Consider the following 12693-nt stretch of genomic DNA (forward strand, 5'->3'; position numbering starts at 1 on the left):
TTTTGAGCCTGTTACACATCATATCGGAGGGGGAAAAAAATCAATGCTCTACTGTGACTTGCACACTGACCAAAGACATTAAGTTCAGTTTTGTTTTTGTCAGGCAGAAAAAATGGCGTTCACTGATCAACATTTTAGAAAATCCTAACACAGTAAAACTACAACTCACATTTTAAAATATATCACTATCTAATTTTACTTTTACTAAAGTAAAGAACTGAAATAAAAATCTATTAAGCAGCAGAATGAAACAACCTCAGTGATTCAGTTCTCACCTAGACTCTAAGAATAGAGAGGTGAAAATTGTTCCTGCAGAAATGGTATGTTACTGTATGTGTAAAAACTATTCACACAAAGATGCAGCATATCTTTTAATTTTTGTTATGTGAAGAATCAGCCGTAACCCTTGTTCATACCCTTCCATTTACACTGAATTAGTCTATGACAAACCAAAAAACACGCTCAGCAATGTCTCAGGAGAAAAAGAAATGGGCGTATCAGATGTTGTATCCCAAAGTGACTCAAGCATTAACACTGGCAACCTTTTAGCATTTCCAAGAAAGTGGTAAAGCATAGATGGGATATGGCTTATATCATGCTGAGGTGTTATTTCTGTTTTCTTCCAGTGTCTTCTGTTTAAGCTAAGTCCATTAAATGTTACTAAGATGTCTGAATGGAAATGAGTCCCACTGAGAGAAAAGTATGAATCCCTCATTTCAGTACATTCACTTTTACATAGTCAGGTCAGTGAAGAACACCCTGTTCTTGTCTTCAAACAAATTGAAAACCCTTTTCAGAAAATGCCTGCCAGCAACAGAGGAGAATAGGCAGAGAGAGAAATTCCAACACACATTGCTTAAAGATGAGCATGTAGAGTGGTAACCAAGGAAACTGCATTAGGTGATATGGAAGAGCCAGTAACACTTTATCAAGGTTTCCTCTTGGCTTATTTATCACAGGCTTGAATGATACGGTTTATTCAATTCAATTCAATTCAATTCATTTTTATTTATATAGCGCCAAATACAACAAATGTCATCTCAAGGCACTTAGATAGTAAGTCCAATTCAAGCCAATTGGAATTCAATTAATTAATAATAATCATAATTCATAAAATAATCCAATTCGCTTTATGTTAGTTGCCTGTATTGTGAAGATTAAACAACACAGGTTTGCTGACACACACTGAAGAAACTCTCCCTTTAAGAGCTAAAATCATAGACTTTGGTGTTTACCAATCTATTTGTCATTTACCTGTGCACATTTTGTACAAACCAGGGTGTTAATGATGTGCATTTCAGACTATAGTCAATCCAGGGGAGGTCTTTGAAAACAAGTGCCTGAAATCTCAATCTTTGAGGTGGCAGCCGTATGAGTCATCATTCATTTGCAGATTATAGCAAACAAAGACTGGCTACAACCACTTGAATTTTGATTTCATTGAGACCTATGAAAAGGTAGTGTTTTCTCATTTATTTTAATATTGCTGAGGCAGGATGGTTGTCAGTACTGTCTGTCAACATAGCGTAGAGGTCGATTGTTAAATCAAAAAAGGATTTTTATTTTGAGAAGAGGAGGGGACCAAGCACAGATCCGTGTGGGACCCCATTAGAAAGAAAGTGACCACCTTCAATACACTGTAAGTAGTTCTGTAGTATCTGTAAAAAAGATAGTAACAAAATTGGCACCATCATCCAAAAATGCCACATTAGTTAAATCCCATCTTATTGAATGTTAGTGTCAGTGGTGCTGGATAAGTGCAAAGCAGACTTGTTCAAATCCCCCTCCACTAGAAAATCAAAATCTTCAACTATGTTAGCATAGCCACAAGATTCATATTAAGTCTGTTATTTGTGTTATCATGAGAGAAATCATCCATCAACTTTATTGCTGGGGATTTCTGTTTTGAGTCGGCAGTGTACTGCCAAAAGTTTGGGCGAGGCAAGTACAGGCAAAAATGCTCCACTTCAACCACTGGAGGGTACCAACTTATTGCTAGGTGAGGCTGTACCTCCATTTTGCATACACAAAAAAATTATTAAATGAGAAGCTAGCGCAAGCTTTGAGAAGAGGCTAGCTGAGGGCTAGCTACAAATAACGGTCACTTGAACCTGCTGGATGAGCTGGAGCTAACCACAAGCAGCTGGAACTTGGCTTGTCAGAGGGACTGGTTGCTAATGTATAAACCTAAAATGACCATTTTGAGGAACTGTTGAGTTCTTTGAGGAATATTAAGAGCTGGAACAAAGCTTTAAAAGCTAGATAAATAGTGGCTCTGCCATGAGATTTTCTGGTAAATTACACCAATTTTGATGAGCTGCAATCTCAAAAAACTACACTGAAATAATCTTTAATTGATGCTGTGAACATGAAATTACCACTGACTCCAGGAGCAATTACAAGAGTCTGTTAGATGTCAACTAACTATGCTGTACTATACGAGCATTTAGTATTGTTTTTACATGTGGCAATTCAAAATTAACTGACAAATACTGTCAAAACCGCAGCCTCTGCAGCAATTCAAGATCAGGATTTATGAAGATTATTCCCTGCCCAAAAAGCACTTAAATGCAATGCTTTTTAGCAGATTAAGTGTTAGGTCTGCTCATTTGGTGTTTAGCTGTGGACACAGATTGTTTCATTGGTGAAATGCAAGGTCTAAACATGGACATCGAGCAACAAAACAATCTTTGCCAATGCTTGCCACCTAAATGTTCAGTGCAACCAGAGATAAAACAATTTTGTTTTAAAGACGATACACTATACAAACAGTACAAATATGTATTAACTGTGTGTTTTTCAGACTGATAAAATGAAAGAAGGAAGGAATTGGAAGAAAAAGCACAGTGAGACAAACACTGCAGTGTTGGCACTGTGCCACATCACCTGCACCCCTGCAGTCTGGCCACAGAGAAGTAAAACAGAATGACACATGAACTTTTAAAGAGGCTTTTCCCTTTTAATAAATACTGGCTCTTTCCTGCTTATGTTCGAACTTGTACTTCTTTTCCTAAAGACCATAATATTGTTTGCTGCATGGATATTTTATTGATTTGTGTTTCATTCTTACAATGTCCTTCAGAGCATCTACAAATTTGTACTGAAATCTACCAAAGACACAGTCTTGATGACCTGTCAACCAACTACAGTCTCAATAATTGTACCAGGTAAAGCTGAGTTTTACTGAGCTCAGAGAGGATTGCAAATTGTGCTTTACTGACTGTTTTTGGAAAATTTGAAGATATGATTAATTCTATAATGAATACACAAAAGGCTGACATCCAGTGATGAAAATCCAACTTTGATTGAAGATAATGCTTAAACGAAGCAAACTTTTAAAAAAAATGACTCGTTGGAGCTGAATGAATATGGACACATAATGAAGAACATTTTGTATGTAAGGCAGATGGGAAATATTAGTTTCAGCTGGGGTGGCAAGGTGGCACATAAAATCAATATGAGCAATAAAGAAGCCAGTAATGAGCAAAAGTGATGAAACACAAAGTCAGATCAGGCCTCTCAAAATTTTTATTCCATCTGCATCCCATTTAGGCTACCCTAGAAAGCATCTGCATAGCTAAGAAAAGAATAAATCAACTTCATAACATGATTTATTTGAGACCAAAGCCTGCATGACTGAACTAGTTGGCATCCTTTTCTGTTTGGTTAACAAATACAGTATTTGAGAGCCAGTATTTAATTGCTTTTTAAAAGAAAGAATAAGTCACAACAGATGATAGTGTAACAATAAAGCAGTGTCATGAAAATCAAGCCTTGTGGAAGTAAACATGGGATGTGTTGGGTTTAAATTTAGTATGCAATGTCTTTGTACATTTCCAGGTACATCTACTCTTTGAAAAATTTTCCGGCTTTCTTTTTTTCTGGAGCTTCCCAATACAACTTAAGGCTTGATCACAAAGAGTTGAGTGAAATATAGTCCAATATAGTCCATAGTCCACAGTAAACTCACTGCTCCACTGTTAAAATGCACATATAAGTTGGTTTAATTCCCAAATGGCCTGACCTTTACTGCATGTCCTTACTTGCTGTACAGGTAACATGTCAAAATAAATAAATACAAATATTTTCTAGTCATCCTGACAGAGAGGGGTGGGCTGTTGCTATATCACCTGCCAAGTGGCGAGTAAGAAAAAAGCTCAGGTGGAGATGCAACACTGTGTATATATAAATACTGTGTATATATATATGTATATACATATACATATATATATATGTATATATAAGCCTGCACCTCATCACACTGGTAATTATTCCACAGAAGAACATTAAAGTCTTGCTTATTACCAGAATCACTCAGATTGATCTTGAAGATGCCACATGCTTAGCAATTAGCCATTACCACCTAAATATAGCAAGCACACTTCCTCATAGCTGTGTATCATCAACAAGCAACAAAAGTCTGTGGCGGGGTAAAAAGGAACAAAGTTTGTTGCTGCGCTGTTCATACAAAGTTGCTTGTTAATGGTTTCAAGAAGTACTGTAGAGTTTCCATATGTGGGTGCTTTGAATGTTTTTCTAGTACATACACTTTGACCTAAAACAAAAAAGGCCTTTCAAATCAGGATGGTCTTGGGGACTATCAAAAATGTTTATGTCCTCATTTGGTTTGGTTCACTTTCACACTACATTTTAAAAGTGGACCTAACTGGCTGGGCATCGTCACGCAGTTACAACAGCTGCTCGGACCAGGAAGGAAAAAACATGAGGAAGAAGAAAACCCTGCTCATCGACTGGTCAGGACCAAAAAACGGAAATCCATCCCTTTCAGTAGGCTTGTTCGCAAAAAAAACAAACAACAGAGAAACACCAAATTTATGCAGTCTTGGGGTTTTTGCTTTCACTTTGGTGTTAAAACCTAATTGCTTTTTCCCAAGAAGCTGCTCAATATGAGAAACAGGCGAGGCAGCAAGCTATCCACCATGTTATCCATCTGGATAGTCTGTTTGCATTTCCCCCCTGTAAACAAGCTAGACCAGGGTTAACTTGCAAGCGAACCAAGACCCGCCTTTTCAATACGTGGCGGACTAGAGCTTGCTCATTTGGTCCGCACCAGAGTTCAGATGAGTTTTCACACCTGCCCAAACGATGTGGATAATCCAAGGAAAATATTAAAAAAAGCTTTGGAAATCCGCCTTCAGCACAACCCTTTGTCTGACTGATCCAGTGAACTCTTGAAGAGAGCTGCATTAGGATTGGAATCCAAATCCTGGCAGTTTTAACTTTGCCATGAGTGGTCCTAAAATAAACTTTGGGTCCAGCAGTAATGATTCTGGTAGTTAGATATTATTTATCACAGTACTAAAGACTAAAGGAAGGAACAAAAATTATGAGATTGTTTCAATTTACTTATATGTTACCCACTTTGTGACCTTATAAGTGTTCTTTTCCTCATGTTGAAATGCATTCTTGAAAAAAGTATCATGTTCAATTCTGTTTTTACTATCAATTTACCTTGTACTTACTTTTACTTTTTATTTATTTTTTGTTGTAACACAAGGTGCTCATCTATAGACCTTTGTGCAAAATAATGTTGGTTTAAGACTAGTCTTGCTCAATATGTTTTGCAGAATTTACAACCATGGAGACATAAAAACAGATGAAAAGTAAAAGTAAAAACTGATTTATTAAAAGTTCTAATCAACCAACTTTGAACTTTTTAACCTTCCTCAGACAAAAGAAGGCCCACTGCCCTTTTTTTCATCTGATTTCAACATAATTTACAGTCTAAGCTCAGCTAATCACAATACTGCATTGTACAATATTTCTAAAACTCTACAACTTATCTAATCTGATCCACCTCAAATTTTAAGAGAAAACGTGAAATTATCACGACAAAAAACTTTGCATTTGTTCGCAAGAACACAAATTTTAGATTTCATTTTTCGTGCCCCACACTTTGACTTTTAAATATCTTTTTACAATTGACAGAATTCTGCTTTCAGATAATCAGGACTCTGTTAGGCTAGTTTAGTGCATTTTTTTAATTCCAATTGGCTTGAATTGGATTTTATTATCTAAGTGCCTTGAGATGACATTTGTTGTATTTGGCACTATATAAATAAAAATGAATTGAATTGAATTTTTTGTCGCTGTCACTTTCAGAGCCTCCATATGGAATGTTATGATCTGTAAAAAACAAATTTGTGAAGACGTTGTCATTTGACACGGGGCTGAATGTTGATTAAACACTTCACACCGCACTCAAGAGCCAGCGGCTAGCGCATGTTAGCAGATCTTATGTGTGGTTTGTGAGGGGTTGGGACTCAGCAGCCAGTAATCCAGGTAAAGAATATTTTGATACATTGGTCAAATTTTTTGTTTTAAGCAAGTTATGATGATTTATTAATCTTAACCATGTCAATTTTTAATGCTGAACCTTAACCAGTTACTTTATAGAGCAAAGTAAGAGTGACTGAGAGTTCAAGGAGGCAGCTGATTACATTTGAGCTTGGTTGTTTGGATTGACAGTCATAAGTGTGGCTCAACAGAACACTCTGACCTTGACGTGTGTGATGGAACAGTTGTTTCGTGACTGCGTCATGAAAAATGGTGAAACTGTTTTTCCCTATGGAGTTATTTTTGGTCCAGTATAATGAAAAAACATTGTCTGTGGAAACAAATCAATTAATCGAGTCTTTAAAATTTTGCGATGAGATTTAATCAAATTTAGTGGACATGTTCAAAGTCACCAATAGTATCATATAAATAAACATCATATAACAATCAACCTCACTCGGGATAAATCTTTTCTAATGCAAACAATTTTCCACCTGAATCAAAACTTCAAGCTCCAAGTGGAACCTTTCCATTTTGTTCTGGCCTTTAGGGACTTGCAGTACAACAGGGGAGTCGATTAATGGATGCTAATGAGCTAGGGTTTCCATTCAGTTAGCATGTAACACCAGCTTGACATTGCAGTTCAGTCACTGGGTTGCAATGCTGTCAGACACTGTATGGCTTTGCATTGTGTACATCTTCTAGGGTGCTATCCAGCCTGCAGCGACGCACATCCACGACACAACACAACTCTGCAGTCAGAGAGCAACAGATAGTCTGAGCAGCAATGACAAATATATCCCTTCTGACGGAGAGGGTGGCAGCTCGCTTTGATATTATGTAGCCATACATACCTTGAAAAATATTACGACCTTGTGAGGACCAGCGTAGGCAAGCAGAGAGGAAGGACAGAAGACAGTGTTTGAGACGGAAGGGGATTCAAAGCAGCAAGCTGCTGGAGCTGAGCTGTGAGACTGTGATGGTTGCAGACAGGTGAAACTAAGTGTGGATTTACTCAAGCCATACATCCACTCACACACACTGAAAGAGATCACCTGCAGGGGTGTCTCTGCATGCAGGCCAGAGTTGGGGTTTGCTTGTACTTAATTCTACATTTTGATTTCTTCTTGGAATTATTATTTCTTATTGCCGAATGTACTCAGGTTCCATTTCTAATTTACGCCCCAAGTCTGGTGGTTTCATCCCAACCGTGTAATGTAATCACGAGGCGGCATCTATTCACCACATTGGACACTGTGTCAACTGTCCTACTGTGGTGACAGACATGGATAGCAGAGAAAAAAAATCAGCTGGTTTTGTTCTCTTATATGTGAATGATGAATGAAGATGAGAATGAAGGGAAGGGTGACAATACAAGGCATGAGAGCTTTTGATGCAATATGCCTTTAGATTAAGTTCCATACATTAATAAAGCAGTCAGTCACAGGCAGTATGTTTCAAAGGTTTTAATAATGAAACCTGACTAAAAGTCCAGGGCGGTGGTTTACAGCAGTGCTAAATATGTTTTTATGGTGCCTAATATGACTTTTTGGGCTGGATCAATTAGTATTAGCCAGCATGCTCAGACAAAACAACAGACAAGACTTCACAGGTAGTGTAATAATGCAGAAGAAAACAATGGACAAGCTTTTTAACAAGTGGGCACTTTAACATTGGTTGTCTCATATGCATTCTGCACCATGACTTAGCAGAGCCTTATTTACCACAAGAAGGCTACACTCCAATGGACCAGCAGAGGAATGCTTCTTCCTTCAAAACCAGTTGGAAAATTTCAAGGAATGCATTGAAGCAGTAGCAGAACAAGATGGAACGATATTCTTTCATTTCACATCAGCTTTGTGTATTGTGGACGCTTGATAATGTTGGCTTGAAGTGTGTCATCTCATCCAAAATGTGGTCCTTGCATAGAGAGCACAAACACCGACAGCCACACGTTGACCAAATTCATCTGATTAACAAGCAGCAACTGTTTTTTCAAGATCAATTAACAGTAATCTAAATCCTTAGTTCAACTCAAACCCTTAAAAAAAAAACCTATGAAGGAACACAAACCTTAAAAACAAGCAACACAGTTGCTCTCTACAGTTATATCCTACTGCAATACAGTAGATATCATCATCACACAGTCTGCACACATTAAATAGGACGTCATAGTCGAGATCATCAGATGTGTGTCAATGGCTTAAATCGCACAGTGTGTACCTGCTTTAATGGTGTTGCACAGAATCGCCTAAATAGTGTTTTTGGTTCAAAAAAATTTGTAAAGCATTTATTATTTAGAAGAATTATTTTCACAGTTCTTTAGATGACTATGCTGACTGCTTATTTTCTTGTGCTTAAGCTTGGTTTAACTAATAGTTCTATCCTTACTATGTTTAGAAGACGGTGTATTTACAACATTGACTTCAAAATGTGAAATAACAGGCACTGGCTGAAAATATCATTGTTTGGGCCAGTGAAATCCCTGTTCACATTCGGAAGTGAACCATGATCTGAATGAAGGCGGGTGGTTTAGCTCTGTGTGGGATTTAAAACTTCCAATTCTTTTCACTCTTCTGTCAGATGTGAAACCCCACTGTGATAGAAATGGTTGACACTCTTCAGATCAGGAGACCATAACAGTGATTGGAGGATTTTTATCCCAGATGCTGCTGGACATGCGTCCGCCTTTATTCGGTGGACCGTTCATTTACAAACGCTAACAGGGCTTTCACCAGCCCTGAAACACGCATTTTCACCCAATGTGAGTGGAAAGATCTTGCACCATGCAACAGTAGAGCTACTACTAAGTGACTTGGGGAGCTGAGAACGGTCAGATAAATCCCACTGTTTGCAAGTACAAAAGACTTGTTAAAGGAGCACTAGGTAGCATTTTCACCTAAAATTATAGCCTTCAGGAGTTTAACAAAGGTTAAACAAGTCAATGGTAAGCGAATGAAGCCTGTCTCGCTCCCAACAGGGGTCTGTATGCTGAAAATCCCATATGTAACTTCGGCAGGAGCGACCCGCTTCTGAAGTGTCGTGATGCGCGAGAAGAGTCGTTTGTGTTTACGGCACTTAGCTAGGTACTGTATGCTAGCTGTAGTTGTAGCTATGTGTTCGCTTGCGTTGAAGAGCCAACACCAAGCGTTTCATATTCTGCCTTTCACAGACTGAATATGAAACGTTCGATGTTGGTACTTCCCATCTTTGTGAAATTTCTCCAAGCGTGATCTTGTTCATCTACCATAGTGACCTGCGTTTTAGATCGTGAAGAGACAGGTGATGACGGTGCTCTAATTCCTCCTGAGTTCGAGACGTAGCCTAGCTTCAGAAATACACGGACTGACCTGATTAGAATAAGAATGGCGTTTTGATCCGAACAAGAATTGTTATCTACAAATGAAAATTGATTCATTTGTGATTGTAATCGGAATAGTGTAGAGCTAGTCTGCGTTTATTGCGGCGTGTGTTGGTAGTGCCTGCGCGCATCTGTCTAAGATGTAACTTTTGTAAGTGTCTGCTAATACAAAGGAATCACTCCACGAATACACCATGATGAGGGAAGAATCCCATTCAAGATCAGCAACAGTCCATCCATACATCCATTATGTGCCGCTTATCCGGGGATCGGGTCGCGGGGACAGCAGCCTGAGCAGAGAAACCCAGACGAGCTGTCCCCGGCCACTTCCTCCAGCAACAGTATTATAGCATATTATCTTGAGTTCTCTCTACAGAAAATCTCTGATTATAGTATCTTACGTGGGCAGTCTACACTTGTGAATCAGATGACCTAACTGCACTGACTAAATAACACAACGGCAGCATTCGCCACGATGGTTAGTTAGTGGGTGTGTACAGGTGGGCATTTTTACGACAGTGTAGAATTTCAGTTTGACCAATAGAGATCGCTATACTGCTGCTAAACTACCTTGTATCCCTTTAATCACTCAATAAGTGTATGATTCTGGGAATAACACTTTCCTCCGGGGCTATCCATTGCCTTATAGTTTTTCTTTTTCGTATGGTTTGCTGGTTCTTTTGTGCAAATGTTAATTTCATTTAAAGCAATACAATGTAATTTCTCAAAAAGCCCACTATGGAGCTCCCCCTACAGGCTTGGAGGTAATGTACGGTTACACTGTTGTAAATACAACACCCTTTCGCTTTCACGTTTCACGTTTGTTGACGAACCGGCGAGGAGTCAGAAGGTGCAAGCTATGTTGACCGAGAAGGTAAGAGTAATCAAATGTACCTGGGAGTGTGAGAGGGGTCTATTTGTTTTTGCGGTAGGTGTGCCAGAAAGCAAGTTGAAGTACTTTCGCTCAGCTCCAGGGCTGCTCCCGGGCCGGTCCAGCAAAGTTACATAGCGCAGTTTTTCCAACTCAGACCCCCGAAGGGCATAGGAGACAGGCCAATCGTAATATTAAAACTCATTCTAGCCGTACAATTTTTTTCAAGATGTTATTTTAAGGTAGAAATGTTACATAGTATTGCTTAAAGTTTCTTATAACTTTAAATATTCTTAAAAAAACCTTACAACAAGACTTTCAGGAATCCTAGAAGGGAAGTCTTAACTTAAGATGCTTTGTGTAACTGGCTCCTGGATCTTATGGAGCTGTTTTTTTTTTTTCATAAATTCAAGCAAGCGTATAAAAGGGAATCCGATCTAAATGATACCATTGCTGTCCTACAATGAATTTAACAATTAAATATTGTGATGTTTTATGGTTATGTATATTGACAAATTGTGTGTTTACTGTTTTCTAGCTATTTCTCACCTGAGCTGTTGTCTATGCCCAGGACACTGGTGTAGAAGAGGTTTTACATTTTAAGATCTTTGGATAAGACCTGCCCTGTAATGGACTGGCAGCCTGTCCAGGGTCTACCCTGCCTCTCGCCAAATGACGGCTGGGATAGGCTCCGCCTAAGTTGCTTTTGCATAGTTGTCTCACCTACTTCGTTGTTCAGTAGGTGAATGTAGTGTCGAGCCAGAAAAGGATTTCCTGTCATTTTCTTTCCATTTTCCCACTCACAAAACATAATTTCTGTCATCTGTTTAATTTCAGTCTGCTTTTTCAGCAAAAATCCCTATGGCTCTCTCTACCTCGTGTTAGTAGAAAAGACCAAATCCTGTAGCTCTCTGTGAAATGAGTTTGGGTTCTCTGGGATGTCCTCATCTAATACATTTCTGTTCATTTCAACAAATGCTATTATCCCCAGCACAAATTCTGACTCATCATCATTTCTACCACACCACCACCTTTTTAATATGTTCATTTATGCATACCTTTTATCCTCCATTTAGTTTTCAATTAATATTCTTTACATCAACCACTTTATGTCATTTTCTTACTCTGACTCGTATAATGGGTGTAAAACTGCAGAAGCAGGGAGTGTCTGAATTTCAAAACTGTGCCTCCCTGCATCTCCCCCTCTCGTTCTAAATATTCCTCCATTCAAAGTATACCATTAAATTATTCATCCTGTGGTGCCTCAGACTATGGACAGAGCCAAATGTCTGCACTATTGATTGGTAATGCTGCGGCAGATGCAAGGGGTTTAGGATAGTGACAATGCAGAGCATCACATCTGCTGTACTCTTTTAATCTGGACAGCACAATTAATCAAAAAGATGTGTGTAGTTAAAGGAAAACTCCGGGGCATTTGAAGCGCAATGCCATTGCTAGAGGTTGTCAAATACTGCTAGTAGGACACAGACAGGTGCAAATCGGCGCTCCCTGTGTGGAGATAGCGCTGTTTGCGCAGCCTGTTATGCGAGGCTAATACGTAGTGGCTAGGGGCAAGTGCCAACCCTTCCACGTAAAACAACAACTTGCACACTGCAGAAACGTCACACCACTTTATAAACCATCCGACAATAAAGTCACAAGCCTTACCATCAAAACCATATGCATGGTTCTCACATCACTATGGGATTATCGTCCATCGACTCTTTTGGGCTTTCACATGCGCGAGCGTACAAATAACCGGTGAGTTACATGCTGCTTATAAAGTTGTTTTGTAACGTCCCCATGCCAGTAATGTGAGAACCATGCATATGGTTTTGATGGTAAGGCTTTATTGTCGGATGGTTTATAAAGTGGTGTGACGTTTCTGCAGTGTGCAAGTTGTTGTTTTACGTGGAAGGGTTAGCACTTGCCCCTAGCCACTACGTATTAGCCTCGCATGACAGGCTGCGCAAACAGCGCTATCTCCACACAGGGAGCGCTGATTTGCACCTGTCTGTGTCCTACTATCAGTATTTGACAACCTCTAGCAATGGGATTGCGCTTCAAATGCCCCGGAGTTTTCCTTTAAGGTTTCTTGTAGTTATCAAGTAGTTCATGTTATTGATACAAAGTTTATGTTATGTCAGAAGACCCTGTCTTCTTG

General features: G+C 39.0%; 1 protein-coding gene across 2 annotated transcripts in view; it reads right to left on the bottom strand.

The window, feature by feature from the left end:
* LOC142371665 (vesicle-fusing ATPase) overlaps positions 1 to 12693 on the bottom strand; it is a 53990-nt gene that overhangs the window by 20381 nt on the left and 20916 nt on the right. The window lies entirely within an intron of this gene.

This window comes from Odontesthes bonariensis, chromosome 21 (genome assembly GCF_027942865.1).
Source record: "Odontesthes bonariensis isolate fOdoBon6 chromosome 21, fOdoBon6.hap1, whole genome shotgun sequence".
In the NCBI taxonomy this organism is placed as follows: domain Eukaryota; kingdom Metazoa; phylum Chordata; class Actinopteri; order Atheriniformes; family Atherinopsidae; genus Odontesthes; species Odontesthes bonariensis.